Below are 16,768 nucleotides of genomic sequence, written 5' to 3' on the forward strand. Positions count from 1 at the left end.
CACAGATGGCATTTCCATGGCCTGATTTTCCCAGTGGCCTTCTTCATGTGCCAGAGGCTTACGAGAACAGACTAAGAAGATTGCCAAATATACAGTATACAGTGGTACCTCTGGTTATGAACTTCTGGAGATCCGTTCTTAACCTGAAACCGTTCTTAACCTGAGGTACCACTTTAGCTAATGGGGCCTCCTGCTGCCGCCATGCAATTTCTGTTCTCATCTGAAGGTAAAGTTCTTAACCCGAGGTACTACTTCTGGGTTAGTGGAGTCTGTAACCCGAAGTGTTTGTAACCCAAGGTGTTTGTAACCCGAGGTTCCACTGTATTCCCTTTCAGTCCTCTCCGCTCACTTACAGGACAGAGCAGCAATGCTAGACTTCCAGTGGCAGAGCCACTCCTGCTTATCAGAAGGGAGGGGGGTAGGAGTCAGGCAGTGGGTGGTCAGGACTGCACAGATATGCCACAGGGAATGCTGGCTTGACTCTGCTGGTGGACCTATTCACCCCTGACCTCCCCTACCACCTCACCCTTCTAAGCTTTGCAGCTACCATGAGGCTTGTGTTGCAGCTCTGTCCCAGTGGATAACATAGCCTACAACATTTCTCCGATGAAAATAGGGACACCTTATCCAACAACAGCAACAACAGCAGCAGCAGCAGCAACAACAACAACATTTATACCCCTCCCATCTGACTGGATTGCCCCAGCCACTCTGGGTGGCTTGCAACATATTAAAAAAAAATAAACATTAACAGGGCTGCCTTCAGATGTCTTCTAAGGTTGTATAGTTACTTATCTCCTTGGCTCAGGGATTGCATAACTTCGTACCCTCCAACATTTCTTTGATGGAAAAAGGGACATCCTAAAGAAAAGCGGGACATTCCAGGATCAAATCAAGGGTATGTGAGAGGTTGTGGCTTCTGTGTGGAGAATGTGCACATTCTCCACAACTCTCTTTTTGCCACACTCGAGCATCTTTAAAATATTTTTTTTTTTAAATCAAATTGTAAGATTAAATAAAAGCATTATAGAACAGTGTGGTAATTTTGGTTGGCTTGATGAAGTATATGCTTCCGAGTCATCTGCCTTTAGATTAGTTCTATTATATATTTCATTGGACTACATAATGCTTACAGTGGTACATTTATTATGGATGACTAGTAATGGCATTATTACTTGCACGTAGTGTCTGACATTTCAATCACTTGTAATTCTTCTGCAAGGAAACAATTATAGTAACCAAAACAGGCTAAATGCTAAAACAACCCAACCACTTAATTTGCTGTTTGTTTCTAGGAGCAAGGAAATTGGTATATTATTCATTGTTTAGGAAAACATTGTTTTGCAAAAACGTTTGAAGCTCCTAGGAATTTTCATGATCTGTTGAACAAATGATTGTCTAGAATAGCATGTCTGAAGCTGATTATTCCGTATTTGCTATTTATTATTCCTCCTACTTGTAAAGTTCCAGAAATGCAAAGCAGGGATAGAACTGACACCATATGATTAGGTGATTTGCCAGAGAAGTACAGCAAAATGGAAACAGATAAAATAAACAGAAAGCTGAGACCCTGCAGCCTCTAAAATAATCTCACTTGGCATTTAAATAATAATAATAATAATAATAATCTTAATTTTCATTTCTAATATTTCTCTCTCTAGGTTAGCTTTTAGCCATGGATGAACAGACTTCATGCATGCCAGATTTCTTTTTATTTTTCATTAGAATGCTACATCTACCACTCAGGGCCAGGCTGTTTACAGTCTGCTAACCTCTAGGTTGGATTACTGCAATGTCTTATACACAGGGCTGCCTCTGAAGATGATTTGGAAACTGCAGATGGTACAGAATTGAGTGGCCAGATTGCTTACTGGGGCAACATGGTCCAAACATATAACACAAAGCAGGTCAGAGGGATAGCACAGACAGAAGAGCATGAGACTCTTAATCTCAGGGTTGTGGGTTTGAGCCCCATGTTGGCTGAAAGGTCCCTGCATTGCAGGTGGTGGGACAAGATAACTCTTGTGGTCCCTTCCAACTCTTCAATTCTAGCACAAATTCTGGCATGACTGCACAGACTACCAGCTGGCTTCTGGGTTCAATTCAAAGTGCTGGTTTTTTACTTTTAAAGTCTTATGTGGCTCAGGACCCAATACCTCAAGAACTGCTCCCACTTGTACCACCCTGGTCCCGGTGTCCGTAATTTGTGTGCCACTCTATAAGCCTAGAAGCATTGAAAAGGAAATGGCTTTGGTGGGCAGGTGCTCGGGGGCCGCAAGAGATTGCTTTTTCAAAATTGCCATTTGAAACCAGCCCAGGGGCAGCAAGTGGCCTCTGGGCTGGACTTTGGACATGCCTGACCTAAATAATAGCCCTCCATAATGGCTCTTTTGCTCTTGATTGCAGGCTCCTAGGCTGCTTTTCAGTAAGTTGTTGTGTCAAGGAAATCTGTAGTTTAGCATTTTGCAGGAACATTTCCGTGCTTTGGAATTAGTTTTATTTCTGAGCTTGGTCAATTGTCCATTTTCTGCTGTGTGGAATTACCTCCCCCTTCCAACTTATCCAAACACAGATATAAATCCTTCCTATATTATGTTTTTGTCATGTGACTAAATGACCTGAAGAAGCCCTACAGTGGACAAACAGCTATCAGCAGTCAAGCTTTTTTTTGATAGAGACACTACCAGCTTCAAAGCTGTCACCACAATGTTCAAAAATCACTGCAATTCAGTAGCAACAGTTACTGTAATGAAATATCTCATAGTTAAATCATCCAGCAGTCTCTCTTTTCTCCCCTTCTGAACTATTGTGTGAAGCAAACGAAGAATATCTATCTATCTATCAGTATCTATCTATCTATTTATGATAGCTTAAAATTATTTCACAATAGTGCATTTATTAAAAATTTACATGTCAGGCCAGCAGATGTCTATGTTGGCTTAGCAATGAAGAATTTTCCTGTCAGATTCCTGACAGTGTAGATATAGCCTTATTCTTTGTTGAGAAGCAGGATGCTTTTCTTTCTGTCAGCTCTACTACCCTTCTGTCCTGAGTGCACTGTCCCTTTCTGCTTGGTGAGAAGCAGGGCTGGCCCAGGGGCCCAAGCTATTTTGCTGCTTAAAGCAAATGACAAGATGGCACCTCCTCTCATTCCATTTACAGAAGCATAACTGGACTGGTAGTGGCATCTTATTTCAATGCTGGCAATGGCATAGTGCCCTTCAGTGGACCCAAGGGCAGCAGGCTAGCTGAGGGGATGCATGACAGTCCTGTGGCCCACTTAGCTATGATCTCAACAGAAGGGAGTGATTGAGATGCATTGGGGAAGAAAGAGCTGGAAAGCTGCTTTAAAGCACCTGCTGCCCCATGCTATGGTCCTAGTCTGGATCTCCCCTCCCACTTCATCACAGAGTAAGTTTGACCAGGAGCTTTGTACTCAACTTAATGTAAAGGTTGATTTTGGAACTTCCTCCTGTTGAGAGAGTGGGGGACCCTGTAAAGGCGTCTGTTGGGGTAGCTCAGTTGGTAGAGTATGAGACTCTTAATCTCAGGGTTGCGGATTTGAGCCCCATGTTGGACAAAATATTCCTGCATTGCAGGGGGTTGGACTAGATGACTCTTGTGGTCCCTTCCAACTGTATGATGCTATGATATTATAAAACATTTCCATGTTGAAAGACTCCCAGTTGTAAAATTAGAGTCCCTCCTATGTACCGTACTTCCTTGCTTTTTCCGTTGGGATCTCCTTCCACATGTTTATTTATGATACACATTTTTTAAAAAAGAGGTGGAAAATATACATACTGCCTTTATTAAAGGTAATGGGTTTCAAAAAGATTTCAAAGCACTCGGTATTTCGTTGTTATTATTTATTAGGAACCTCAGATGCCACCCTTTTAAACCAATTGAACATTTAAAACAAATGAAAGCAGAATAATTTTCTTGAATGTTCTCTTTCTTTTGCACTTTAAAAAACACTCCACTTTGTGGAAGTCCAGTTCTGCAAAGCTGCTTCTGTATCTTGTTGCACTTTTGCATTGGTCCGTAGTGTGAATGCTTTCCTCCAGAAATTAACCAGAAGGTGGCAGTCAAGAGACACAGAAAACCCATATCTATCTGCCTAGGCTGTGGGATTTGCACAAACAACGGAATGTAACCTTTTCTATATGGTCACTCTCTCCATACTGTGTATGCAGACACATATCCATTGACCCCCATAAAAAATGCCATGCTTATTCCAATCAAAGATGTAGTATATTCAAAAACATGTTTCCAAGTAGGATACTATAGAAAGAAGATGAAAGGATCTGTGTTTTCTAACTAACTCATTATTCTGGAATGAGGGTTTGTAGGTAAGAGAATGTTTATGCAATCATAGCCAATTAACCAGCAAGAGAGCCTTGGGTGTCATTAAAAGGAACCAAAAGAAAAAGTGAAAGTACGGAATGCAAAGCTTCCCGCAAATGAAAACCGTTGTAGCATGAATTCCTTTGCCTCAGGTGAACCGCTTCACCAATATTACAGTGGAATTATACTGTAAATGGGTTTCTCGCTCCGTTTCAGGGCAATGTGTCCCTCCCATTAACCAGCTCTTTTCAGTAGGATTGCTTAGAATCATAGAATTGTAGAGTTGGGAGGGAAGCAGAGGAGCATCTAGTTCAACCCCCTGTGATGTAGGAATATGCAGCTGGCCCATACAGGGATCGAACCCATGACCTTGGCATTACCAGCACCACACTCTAGCCAACTGAGCCACCTCCAGGTGGCTTCCCTCCTTTATTTTATATTAAAGTGGGATATATTGCTAGGAGAGCCGGTGCGGTGTAGGGGTTAGAATACTGGACTCTAGTGCCTGGGAGACTAGATTCAAATCCTTGCTCGCTGGGTGACCTTGGGCCAGTCACTGTCTCTCAGACGAACCTACCTGACAGGGTTGTTGTGAGGATGAAACAGGGAGGAAGAGAACCCATATATGCCCCGTTGAACTCCACGGAGGAAATGTAGACAACAAATGCAATAAATAAATATCTGCAGCACCTGACACATAACCAATAATCAGGGGATATGATTGGAAAAAACTTCACTCGCCAAATTTGTGCATCAGGCATGTTAAAGGCACAGAAGCGTACACAGTAAATTGCTAGCAGTCTTATTTAGGAATGGTTAACCCTGGGCTAAATCAGAGTTTCTAAATCAGATGCCCAGTTCTTAATGTCTCTGAAGACATAGCTGGTGTCTTCAGCTTCCCTCTCTGGTGGCAGCCGCGGCATCTTTCCATAGCCAGTGCTGGAAGGAGCTGCTGTTTCTTGTCTGTTATGTACTGAGTTGAATAGGATCCAAACTGCAACAGTCTGATTGGTCCTAGAACAATAGGATCCAAAAGGCAGCAGTCTGATTGGTCCTAGAACAATAGGATTCAGAATGCAGCAGTCTGATTGGTCCTAGAACAATGCAGCAGTATGATTGGTTGGCAGGAACCACCCAATCATGTTCCAGATAGAAGTGAATCCACAACCTGATTGGCTTACAGTAGAATTCCAGAATTAGCCAATCAGGTGCAGCCCATTGTGTAAATAATGTATATAAGGCTTTGAGGGGACTTTCATTCTTTGAGGTACTTTGAGGGGACTTTCATTCATTCCTCCTCACCACTATGAGCTGAATAAAGAGCATGAAATCACTTTGCGACTCTGAGTATATTTCATTGTCATTGCTACAAGCTTATTTGAATCTGAACGGATGAGATGCAGACAGAGTAGAATGCAGAAGGTCTCTTGATGTTGCGAGGCCTGAACTCCTGAATTGGAGTGAAAGTCAAATCAACAGGAGCTGGAATATGTTTTGAACCAAGGCTTCCCTTAGGGAAGTCCCTCCACCATGAAAATATATTCCTCTTTAGGAAATTGCCCTCAGTATTAAACCTGCATTTCCTTATACTGTCTCACTGCTTCATAGTACTATCATGAAGAGCACAACAAAGCACTGGAAGATGTTTTATTCTGTCGATATGGCCAGATAGTTGAACTGTTTGTACCTGGTCATTTACATGGAATCAAATATGGCTGCATACATACTTTTTATTAAAAGATTTTCTTGGATAACAAAAGTACATACAGCACCAGCATCTCTGTTTTTAAATCGCAGATTCCTTCATACAGGTCAGTTACATTCAGCGTGAGATATTACTGTTATAGGCAGCATGGGGTTGGGGGAAAGAGATATGGGGAGAGAGGTGGGGGGAAGATGGGGGAGAGATAGTAAACTTTAATTCTTTTACATAGTATGTGAGTGGAGTTTCAGCATCCCATAAATATATAACTTATTTGTGTTGGTGGTGCGAGAGGCCAAAGTATACACCAGACGTTTGAAGCATACATCTTACCCCAAAGAGTTCTGGGAACTGTAGTTTACACCTCTCAGAACTACAGTTCCCAGCAACCTTAAACCACAGTTCCCAGGATTCTTTGGAAGACATGTGTTTTAAATATATGGTATGTATGCAGCCCTCTGTTGTGATAATGACTAGCCACTGGGTGTCCCCATCTCAATGCTATGAAAACATAACGTTATCCAATACGAATTATCCTACCTGACCATTAAGATCAGCCAGGGATGCCCTCCTTGTTGTACCATCAGTGGCTTTGACTATTCAGGTGCTGACAGGTGACAGAGCATTCTCAGTGGCAGCCCCTAGACCAGGCACCCCCAAACTTGGCCCTCCAGATGTTTTGGGACTACAACTCCCATCATCCCTAGCTGACAGGACCAGTGGTCAGGGATGATGGGAACTGTAGTCCTAAAACATCTGGAGGGCCAAGTCTGGGGTTGCCTGGTCTAGACTATGGAACTTCCTCCCGATATCCATTCAGTTGCCTTCCACACTGGATACTTTGTAGCTCATTGCGAAAACTTCCTCTTTTCTCTAATCCTGTAGAGCGTAGAATTTGTCCTTTGTCCTTACTGCTGTTTTATTCTGCTTTTTCTGTATGTTTTTTAAGCCAGCTTTTCTGTTATTACTGAATTCTATTCCTATTATGCTGTATTTGTTAGCTTCACTGGGCTCCTTTCGCGAGAAAGGGCAGTGTATAAATTCATAGAAAATAAAAATAAAAATATCCTGAAGAGTTGTGGAGTGGATAATCCTCCACTGCCAATCTGAGAACTCAGAGGCAATTTTGCAACTTTTCTGTGCTTTTCTGTTTTCAGTTTAATTATTTAACAAAGCCCATATTCTCTATATGACTCACTCTGGTCAAGCTGCTGGCTGAAGTTGAGGAACGAGGGAGATATTATCTGGATGAATCGCCTGCCTTTTGCTCTGTCTGAATGCAAAAGCCAAATTCCCCCAGCCCTCCTTTATATTTGTAATGTAATTCTGAATAGAAAACAACAACAGACTGCTTTATTTACAGGGTCCCCCCCCCCCATCTCAGTCAAACTTTGCATTGGTACAGGTTTTTTCCAAAACAACTCAAAGGGAGGAAAACAGCGCCAGATAATAACATTGGCAAACAGTATAAGGGAGACCATGTACCATCTTCCACCCACCCTTTGGCAGAATGTTGGGAAACAGAACTGCATTTATTTGTTACAATAAGTTAGGGTGTGTACACACCAAAGCTCACTTAAAGGACATGACTGGGAATCCTAGGAAGTGTAGTTTACCTTCCACAGAGCAATTCCCAGCAATCTTAATGGACTACAGTTTGTTTGGTGTACAGGTAATAAACACCAAATAAATACAAAGTATAATGCAGACATAGCAAAACAACCACGGGGGTGGGGTATGCAGTAGGAAAAAAGAGAGGACAATGCACATGCACACAAATACTTTAAAGCATAACAAAATCCATAAACAACAAGAACTTGTTAAAAATGCAGATAATTTTGATTAAGTCAGAACTCATGTTCCTTTGATAACTAACCTAATTTTGATGGCTAAAGCAAAGAGCTTGGTAGTATTTTCTGTGATCTTAGTGGGTGGAATCTGCACTTAAAATTGAGATGTAAAAGTCATATCAAATTCCCCAGTTGTAGTGAAAGTACCATGGAGATAAACTGGGATCTTATATCCCTATAAAAATTACAGGATAAGAGAACATGGGCTAATGCTTAGCCTTAGACTGATTCACTTCTACAAGGATAAGCTCTCAGGTGCCTTAGCACCTGTAAATCAGTGTTCTATAAGTCATTTAGATATTGCCTTTCAGGATACAATCAAGGCACTCTTAGCCTGCCTTCCCAGATTTCCTGGGATCCTTCCCACAGGGTACAGGGTTGTGGAATGGAGTTGCAGTAGCCAGCAGAATGCACTGGACAGGGGGGCTGTTTTGAAGTTGCCTTGAGCCTTGAGCTTAAGATGAATGAGGAAAACAACTGAGTCTTTCTGTGTTACTAATTCCACTGTATGGACGTCACAGAAGCATTCCTGCTGCTCCTGGATTTGGGAAGGTTACACAGGCAACTCCCAATTCATGTGGGGGTTACGTTCCAAGGCACCGCACATTTAAGTGAAATCGTGTATATTTGTAACACCATTGAAAAATCCTGCAAACACTGTTCTGCCTATTTGTAACATTTTTGGGTCAGTTCTGGGTTTGGTGCAATGCACACATGTGTTGTTGAGCATGCCTTGAACATGTGTAAATGGGGTGTTGCCTGTACGCACTTAACATCATACTTGGTTTATATGTTACATTTACATCCCATTTTTCTTCCAAGGAAATACATTGCATACTTTATTTCCTCACCCGTTTTATCCCCCACAACAAACTTGTGAGGTAGGTTAAACTGAGAGATAACAATTGCCCAGTGTCAGCCAGTAAGATTTATGACTAAGTAGGGAGTTGATTGTCAGTCTCCCCGGTCCTAATCCAATACTCTGATGCAGGCCTCTGCATCCTGGCAACCTCCAGATATTTTTTGGACTACAGTTTGCTTTATCCCTGATCATTGGCCATAGGGGCTGGAGCTGATGGTACAAAACATTTTGATGGCACCAGGTTGTGGGGAACGCTGTTCCACCCTGCTCCACCACCCTGGCTCCCTTAAGCTGCGATTCTAATGGTTCTTAATTCTTAGTAGACATGCATAAAATAGCCTCTAGAAATTGTCAGAATTGCACCGTGATGCTTTCATTCTCCATATGGATGAACATGCAAATGAATTACTGGGCAGAATTGGTCAACAAAGCTGCCTTGGGCTCTGCAAATTGTTTCAGATGCTGTTCTCTGGGTAGATTTACTCCTATAGCCAACACGTGTGAACTTCTTTTCTGCTTGAAAAGCTGCCTTTTCCACTGAAAATTATGCTAGCTGTAGGTATGTTAAATGGATCTCTGCTGTCTACTTCTCACTGTCTTTCACATACACTTGTGGTCTCTGATTGCTTTCTTTTCCCATGAGCGCAGCATTAATCATCTTGGCAGCTCCAGCATAATGTAGCTATTGTTAGTGACTAACATTCTGGTTATGAATTGTTAGGTGCTTTATACAGAGATTGTTGTTGTTGTTCAGGCACCCAACTGTTTAATGCAAAAGCTTCACAGTTAGCTCTTTGCCTGTAGCTCCATGTCCTGGAAAGTCCTGTGCTATGGGCAATCTTGACCATGTCAAGGCATGGAATCACAAAGGGCATCCTCCAGTCTGGTGCTTTATTCTGCAATATTTTTTCTCCTCAATAACTGTGTGTCAGATTTATTCTGCTTTCACTTGTTCTGAGATACTTCCCTGTTGCAACCATGCTATTGCTGTCTGGAGGGGCTATGATGCAACAAAAGTGGGTCAAAAACAAAGCAGAACATTGGCATAAAAAGTTGCAGGAGTTCAGCGGGAAGTTACATAATATGCACTGACTGGCAAGAAAGCAGAGTGACCACCCTGGTACTTTGGCAGGTGTAAACTCTATTGAAAGCAGGATCACATATGACCGCCCCAATAGGATCACGAGAACAAATAATTATGGACGCGCAGTAAAAAGGACGTTGAGAGGGGCCAACGGAGGAGGTGTAATGTATGAACCAAGCACTCGCTGATTTAATATCTATATAACAGTTTAACACCACTTTTCTGGAGCTCAAAGCCATTTAGAGAAGAAGAAAAATAAGTAACACCGCAAATAGAGAAACAATAACAAAACAGTCTCTATGGATTACTTCCCAACTCACTTGGCACTTACCCCGCAAATCCTAAAGTCAACCAAAAGTGGACAAATGCCCTGCAGCCCTTTCTTAAAACGTGGAAAGAAGTCAAACTTTGGGCGATCACTATAAAGCAGGGATGGGCAACTCATGGCATTCTAGAAGTGGTTTCATTCCAGTTCCCATCAGACCCACAGGCATGGCCAATCTTCAGGGGTGGCAAAAGCTGTAGACTAACAACCTCTGGAGAACTGCAGGTTCCCCACCTCTGCTGTAAGTAACAGCTCCAGTTCTTGCTTTGTGTACTGCTGGAATAGGAAGCAGGGCCTGATGAAAAGAAAGCAACAGGCTGCTATAGGGAGAGCTGGTCTCAAAGACACATGGCTCCCAAGCAATGAAAGATCCACCTTGAATTGGGATCGAAAGCATACTGGCAACCAGTGCAACACAGACCGAATATGCTGCTTTCATAAGGAGATGAGTAGCCATATTCTGTACTAGCTCAAACATCTGTGTTGCCTATAAAAGGAAGTCCCATATAGAGTGCAGTACAGTAGTCAGGCCTGGAGGTTACAAACTGTAGTCAAGCATAGATCAGGGTAGCAAGATAATCTCTGTCCAGTAAAAGGTGGAGCCTTCGTCATGTATTAAGCTGATAGCAACTGCAGCTACCGGCCTTTCGAAGATGAACAACCAGACCACAAAGCACTGCGAAGTTCTCTCTATACTGAAAGTCATGGCCTCCTGAATCCCAAGCAACACCAACCTCTTCAAGGCCCAGGAGCACCCCAGAAGCATCACCTCTGGCGTGTCTAAATTCAGCTTCCAACTATTCACTCTCATTCATCTGACTAACACCTTGAAAAAGTAGTTTGGGAACAGAATTAGCAGATGCCAGGTGCCTGGTAGCATAAATATGGAGTCAGTCTGCTGATGACACCTCACCCTAAAGTCACCCATGATTCATACAGAGCTTCATATGGATGCTTAACTTTGGAACCAGTTAACAGTGATGCATAGAGGATGCAGCTGGCAGCAATTTCTGCAGTTGTAGCAGTGGGGAAGGAAGCCCCTGTAATCATGGGAATTGCCTTTGCCTACATTTGTGATTGCTTTGTTAACACATAATTTCTGTCCACACACTTGTCTCAGAGGACAGTTGGGACCGCTCATACGTAACAGAAATTAACTGGCCCCGCTAATCCATTGAAGGCTTTCTTAGTCCCTGAAGACTGGCCTTTTTTCCTTTTCCTTTTTTTTAGTCATTCCCTGTAACTAATCGTAAGGTAATTTACAATTTAACGTTTATTTCTCCTCAATATAAGGACTAATTGCATAAGAGCTTGCTTGATGCACTGAATAATTGCTGTTACTCTCTGTTCTTGCTTGCTGTCAAAACAGAACCCTTCAGATTCCCCCTCCCCCATAAATTCATGATTAATAAAATGAGTAAAAAAAGCAAACACACAACAAAACACAATCCTTAGAGGCTTTTAAGAGGTTTTATACTTCAACCAGTCCACATTAAAGCGGGTGTCTTGCTAGTAGTACTTCAACACCCAAAGTGCTTTTCATTTCCGTCTTTTGTTAAAGGCAGCCACCCACTGCTCAGAGTGAGGAAGTTTCTAATAAGAAGAAAAGTCGAGTCTCACTTTAAATTCTCGGCATGCATGCCTGTGCAAAGGCTTGATGGGACCAAAAGGGGAAAAAAACCGAACAAAGCATTAAATGGTACTACAATATTAATACTACTGCAAAAACACTGGAGAAGCTTTTTGGAAAAGAAAGCAAACACCTTCAGATGATTATAATCTACAGTCCTAAGTTGTTCATTTAACGCTGTCCTTGTTGCTGCTTCGTAGGTGCAAAATGACTTGCTGCTAATTTCATTTTTGCCCTCTGCTCGTGTAGAAACGTTCCTGTAAACTGACATGAACACCCTGTGAATTTGAATAGCCGCGGCTTGCTGTTATGAGATCCAGCGGCAGAACAGGTGTGCTTTGACTCAGTGAAGAGGTAGCCTTTTGAAAATAACTCCTGCACAGGTTGCACATAGCTCAACAACCCGCCAGATACTTTAGGTCTGAAAAGCTTTATTGTTCTATTTGTACGATAGATTGTAAAGCACAAATACGAAGATGGGCATATGTTTCCATCTATTCTGAAGGTGAATGAAAGATAAACTAAAAGAGAACATGAGATATTTGGAGGCCATTCATGAGACCAGTTTTAGACAGTCAGATGGCAGTTGTGTCAATAAGGTTTGAAGTTTGGAATAATCATATGGTCACCTCACCAGAAATCAGGTTTGTGGTAATATAACATTGCCCATTAGGAAAGTAAATGCCACCTTTTTACTGAAGGTACTCACCAAAATAAATTTCCCACCTTTAGCTCATGTATCTGAAACTTCCAGTCACCACCCCAATATCCGAGCAGTGCAAGATTCCAGGGGTTGTTGGAGCTTTCCCAGGGTTCATGTTTCCTTCGGAATGAGTAACAGCGGAGCCTGTAGTGTCTTTAAAAAGGTAAAGGTAAAGGATCCCTGACAGTTAAGTCGAGTCGCAGACGACTCTGGGGTTGTGGTGCTCATCTCACTTTACAGGCCAAGGGAGCCTGCATTTGTCCGCAGGCAGTTTTTCTGGGTCATGTGGCCAGCATGACTAAGCCACTTCTGGCGCGATGGAACACCGAAACCAGAGCAGCGCACAGAAACGCCATTTACCTTCCCGCTGGAGCAGTACCTATTTATCTACTTGCACTTTTGGCGTGCTTTCGAACTGCTAGGTTGGCAGGAGCTGGGACCAAGTAACAGGAGCTCACCCCATCACGGGGGATTTGAATCGCCGACCTTCTGGGCACAGAGCCACTTCCTTTGTTACCTTAACAACCCATACTTACTAGCCTAGCCATTCCAGCAATTTGAATTCTTACTTAGATTTTAACACTTGCTGGATCCAGGAATTAGAAGGGTCTTGGCATACAGCTGATGCGTCCCCCCTACAACTCATAACAATATTTTATTTATATATTCATAACTATATAGCCCACCTTTCCTCCAAGGAACTCAAGGCAGTGTTTATATGGTTCTCCCCCACCCCATATTATTATCATAATATCTCTTTTTGGTAGCTTATACTGAAAAAAATTGCCTAATACCAATGTCACCTTCACAGCTGAATAGAGATTCGAACCCTGGTTTCCCAGAGTCCAGCCTAATCCTCTCACCACTATGCTACACTGGCTCTGGAAAATCTACATTTGGACAATGACACTTCTATTTTTGTTCCATTTATATCTCACCTTTCTTCAAAGGAGCTCAAGGTAACGTAGATAATTATCTCCCTCTTCATTTTATTCCTACAACAGCCCTGTGGGTTAGGTGAGGCTGAAGGATAATGATTGGCCCAAGGATACCCCATTGAGCTTCATGGCTGAGTAGGGATTTGAATCCTAGTTGCCCAGGCCCTTGTTTGACACTTGGTAACTACTACACCACCCTGAAATTCTTCCAAAACTCACTATTGATGCTTTTGTGATGCTTACAAGACTGTCATTGGCCACACAGGCCCTGCTCCAAAATTTAGGAATTGCTTGTTGCGTGGGAATAGCATAGTTAGAAAAAGATGAGATTTGGAATTGGTTAAAACGGGAGCAAAGTGTAACAAGAGGGATTAAGAGAGGCCTCAAAAAGTGTTCCACACTCTCTATGAATAGTCCCTAAGTTGTCCTCTGAAGAAGTAGTTTTCACACTGATCTCCAATAATGGGAAAGCCACTAATGTGAATCCATCTTGAGCTGGCATGGTAATAGCATTGAGAAATGGGATTTGCTTATTGAATACTGCTGAACGTGCTTCCTATCTAGGATGAGAGAGGTAAAGAGGGGGACTCTGCCGTTCAGGCTTTATAATTATGCTCATATCATGTTTTTAATTAACATCGAGGGCACCTAGAACTGGAGACAGGGAGTCTCTTATGATGCATTTAAATCCTAACACACAAATCAAGTTTAGCATCATACTGTTAGGCTGCAATTCTAAACACACTTACTAGGGAATAAGCCCCAATGAAAAGAATGGAGTGTACTTCTGAGTCAATTTGCTTGGGAGCACGCTGTTAGTGAAGGATATGCATTTAAGCAACCTTAGCAATGACCTTTATCTATTGTTTCTTTAGAGCATTTGCTATTGGTACTTATTTCTCAGTTGATCGGTTAAATCTCTCCCCAGGGCTCCAGTCCTTTAAAGAGGTCTGAGGAAGAATATTCCTCCAAGACAAGCTTCTCAGTGCTACAGTGATCAGGGATGGGGGGGAATTCAATCTGTTGCATGTTGCCATGCTTCAAAACTTGTTTTGGCAAGTGCTGTTTCTTCCCATTGCTGTTACACAGCCTTCTAGTCATTTTGGACACTGTAGACACTGGAGTTGTAGTCCAAAACATCCAGAGGGTATCAGGTCAGTAGAGACTGCTGTAAAATCATGTTGGGAGATGCTGAGCTGTGAATATTTATTTATTTATTTCCATCAATTTACTGTACATCTTTCCTTTCTCCCAGGCTGGGATTCAATGCAGCTTACAACATTTTAGAATAGCGTTGCAAAATGCAAAGCGATAAAAACAAGCTAGCTAAAAATAATAATTCAAACACATCGTGTCAAGTACAATTGTTCAATTGTACATTGAAACAGAAAATAACTCTGTATAACTGTATGTGTACTGCTAAATGCTTAGCATGGAAGCTTCCACTGTAGCTAAACAAAAGACTTTCAGAGAGCCTAACAGTTGGTAACTAACTTAGAATGTATCTCTTCTGCTCTGACAGGAGATGTTTAACTTAGGTTACATCTGTCATGGATGCTTTAGCTGAGATTTCTGCATTTCAGTGGGGTTGGACTAGATGACCCTTGTCCCTTCCAACTCTACAATTCTATGATTCTATGAAAGACTTTGAATTTCAGCCCTATGCAGATGTTAATCTGTGGGCATCCATTTTGTGTGAGTTAGACTTTTCCTCTCTCAAGCCATCAAAGAGTGTGGTGTGCTAATGACTCTCTGTTTGCAGGAGATGCAGAGCTTTGTTTTCAGCTCTGGTTAGAAGAAATTCATATTTCTAAGATGCTGTACCTGTGCTGGGCTCAGCACATGACATTGTGCAACTATATGTGGGTGTAACATTGTTTGTTCTGTGTCTGTTCTGTTAGTAGAGCTTTTGAACCATATTTTTGGACTGGACAATTCTTATTTCAAGCACAGTCTGCTTTTATTCATCCCATTAATTCCTAATGTGCGATATTAACAACCACAATATATCAGAGCACATTTTAAACCAGCAATCGAAAACAGTTTGTCCTGACAGCATCCCAATGACTAGCATTGCTGACTCCTTAATTTTCAAAGGCCTGTCTAAGGAAGAATGTCTTTGCCTGCTGGAGGAATGATACCAAGGCAGGAATTCCACACTATGGGAGCAGCCGCAGATAATGTTCTCTATCATGTTCAACTGAAAATGGGGAAAACATTTATGTACACATCTTAGTTCATTACTAGGTTGAGACTGGTGCTACTCTTTTGGGTTGGGGCACGGCTATATGTTTCTCTTTTCGTTTTATTCATTTGGCATTTTTATAAAACATTTAAGAAGTAATGCAAGCAAAGAAATGGAGAGAGCAGGCTGTGGACTATGAAATGGATAAAGGATGGAATGGAATGGAGGAAGCGATGCAGGTCATTAGGTAGTCAAAAAGGAGAAAGGCTACAAGCCCAATCTTGGAACAAGCCCCACTTATGTCGGAATAAACCCCATTCAGTTCAGTAGGACTTACTGTCTGAGTAGACATAGTTAGGATTGCCCTTTCAGCCCAGAAAATGATTTTCTATGCTATCTATGCAGAAGATGTAATGAGTAGTAAAAGAGCAGAAGAGGTTAGAGGATGCAAAGTGAGTAACGTGGCAGAGCCATTGTACTCTAGATTGCTTGCTACTGATTAAATTAGCAGCAGGAAACAGGTTCAAAAGGTAGTTTGGCTTTGCTTTTGATCGCACCTTAAGAAGAGCAGCTTCTTCACTTCATCTGCTGTACCATTAAGCCATTTTGTGGACTGCTCAATTCTGACACTTCATGAAATATATAATACACATTCACACTGTCTTGACAGTAGCCGAGAAAATAAATGCTACATAGACCGTGTTTAGGATAGCAGTGCATCTAGCTATGTGTCACTGACACGGTTCCTTGTTTTTTAAGATGAAACGACAGGCACTGAAGGATAAGCGATGCCTTATCTGTTCAGATTAATACCTGTATATGCAATGGAGAAAGGAATATTATCAGGGTGGTGATGTAGGACTTCAAGCTTTATGCCAGCCATTTACTCTGTTCGCAAGGTATTCTGCTGGTGCATGGAGTAAGTTGCCTGAGATCTGCTGACAGGGGTCCTGGGTTCAAGCCCACTGACACTTAACATCTACAATCAAAGTTTGCTTCAGAATACCAGAACTACAGGCGGTGATTGTATTGAGAACTGCAGGTGAGCGTAGGGCTTTTGTGCTTATAGGCTTCCCATGGGCATCTGGTGGCTCAGTGTGAGAACACAGGGTTGGACTGCAAGGGCCTTTGTCCTGACCCAA

The 16,768-nt window shown here is 42.1% G+C and overlaps 1 long non-coding RNA gene across 1 annotated transcript in view; it reads left to right on the forward strand.

Moving 5' to 3' along the window:
* Nucleotides 1-16,768, forward strand: part of LOC310660774 — a 176,315-nt gene that overhangs the window by 3,469 nt on the left and 156,078 nt on the right. The gene's annotated exons all lie outside the window — the stretch shown is intronic.

The sequence above is a fragment of the Podarcis tiliguerta genome (assembly GCF_965153285.1).
Source record: "Podarcis tiliguerta genome assembly, chromosome: 12".
NCBI lineage: Eukaryota > Metazoa > Chordata > Lepidosauria > Squamata > Lacertidae > Podarcis > Podarcis tiliguerta.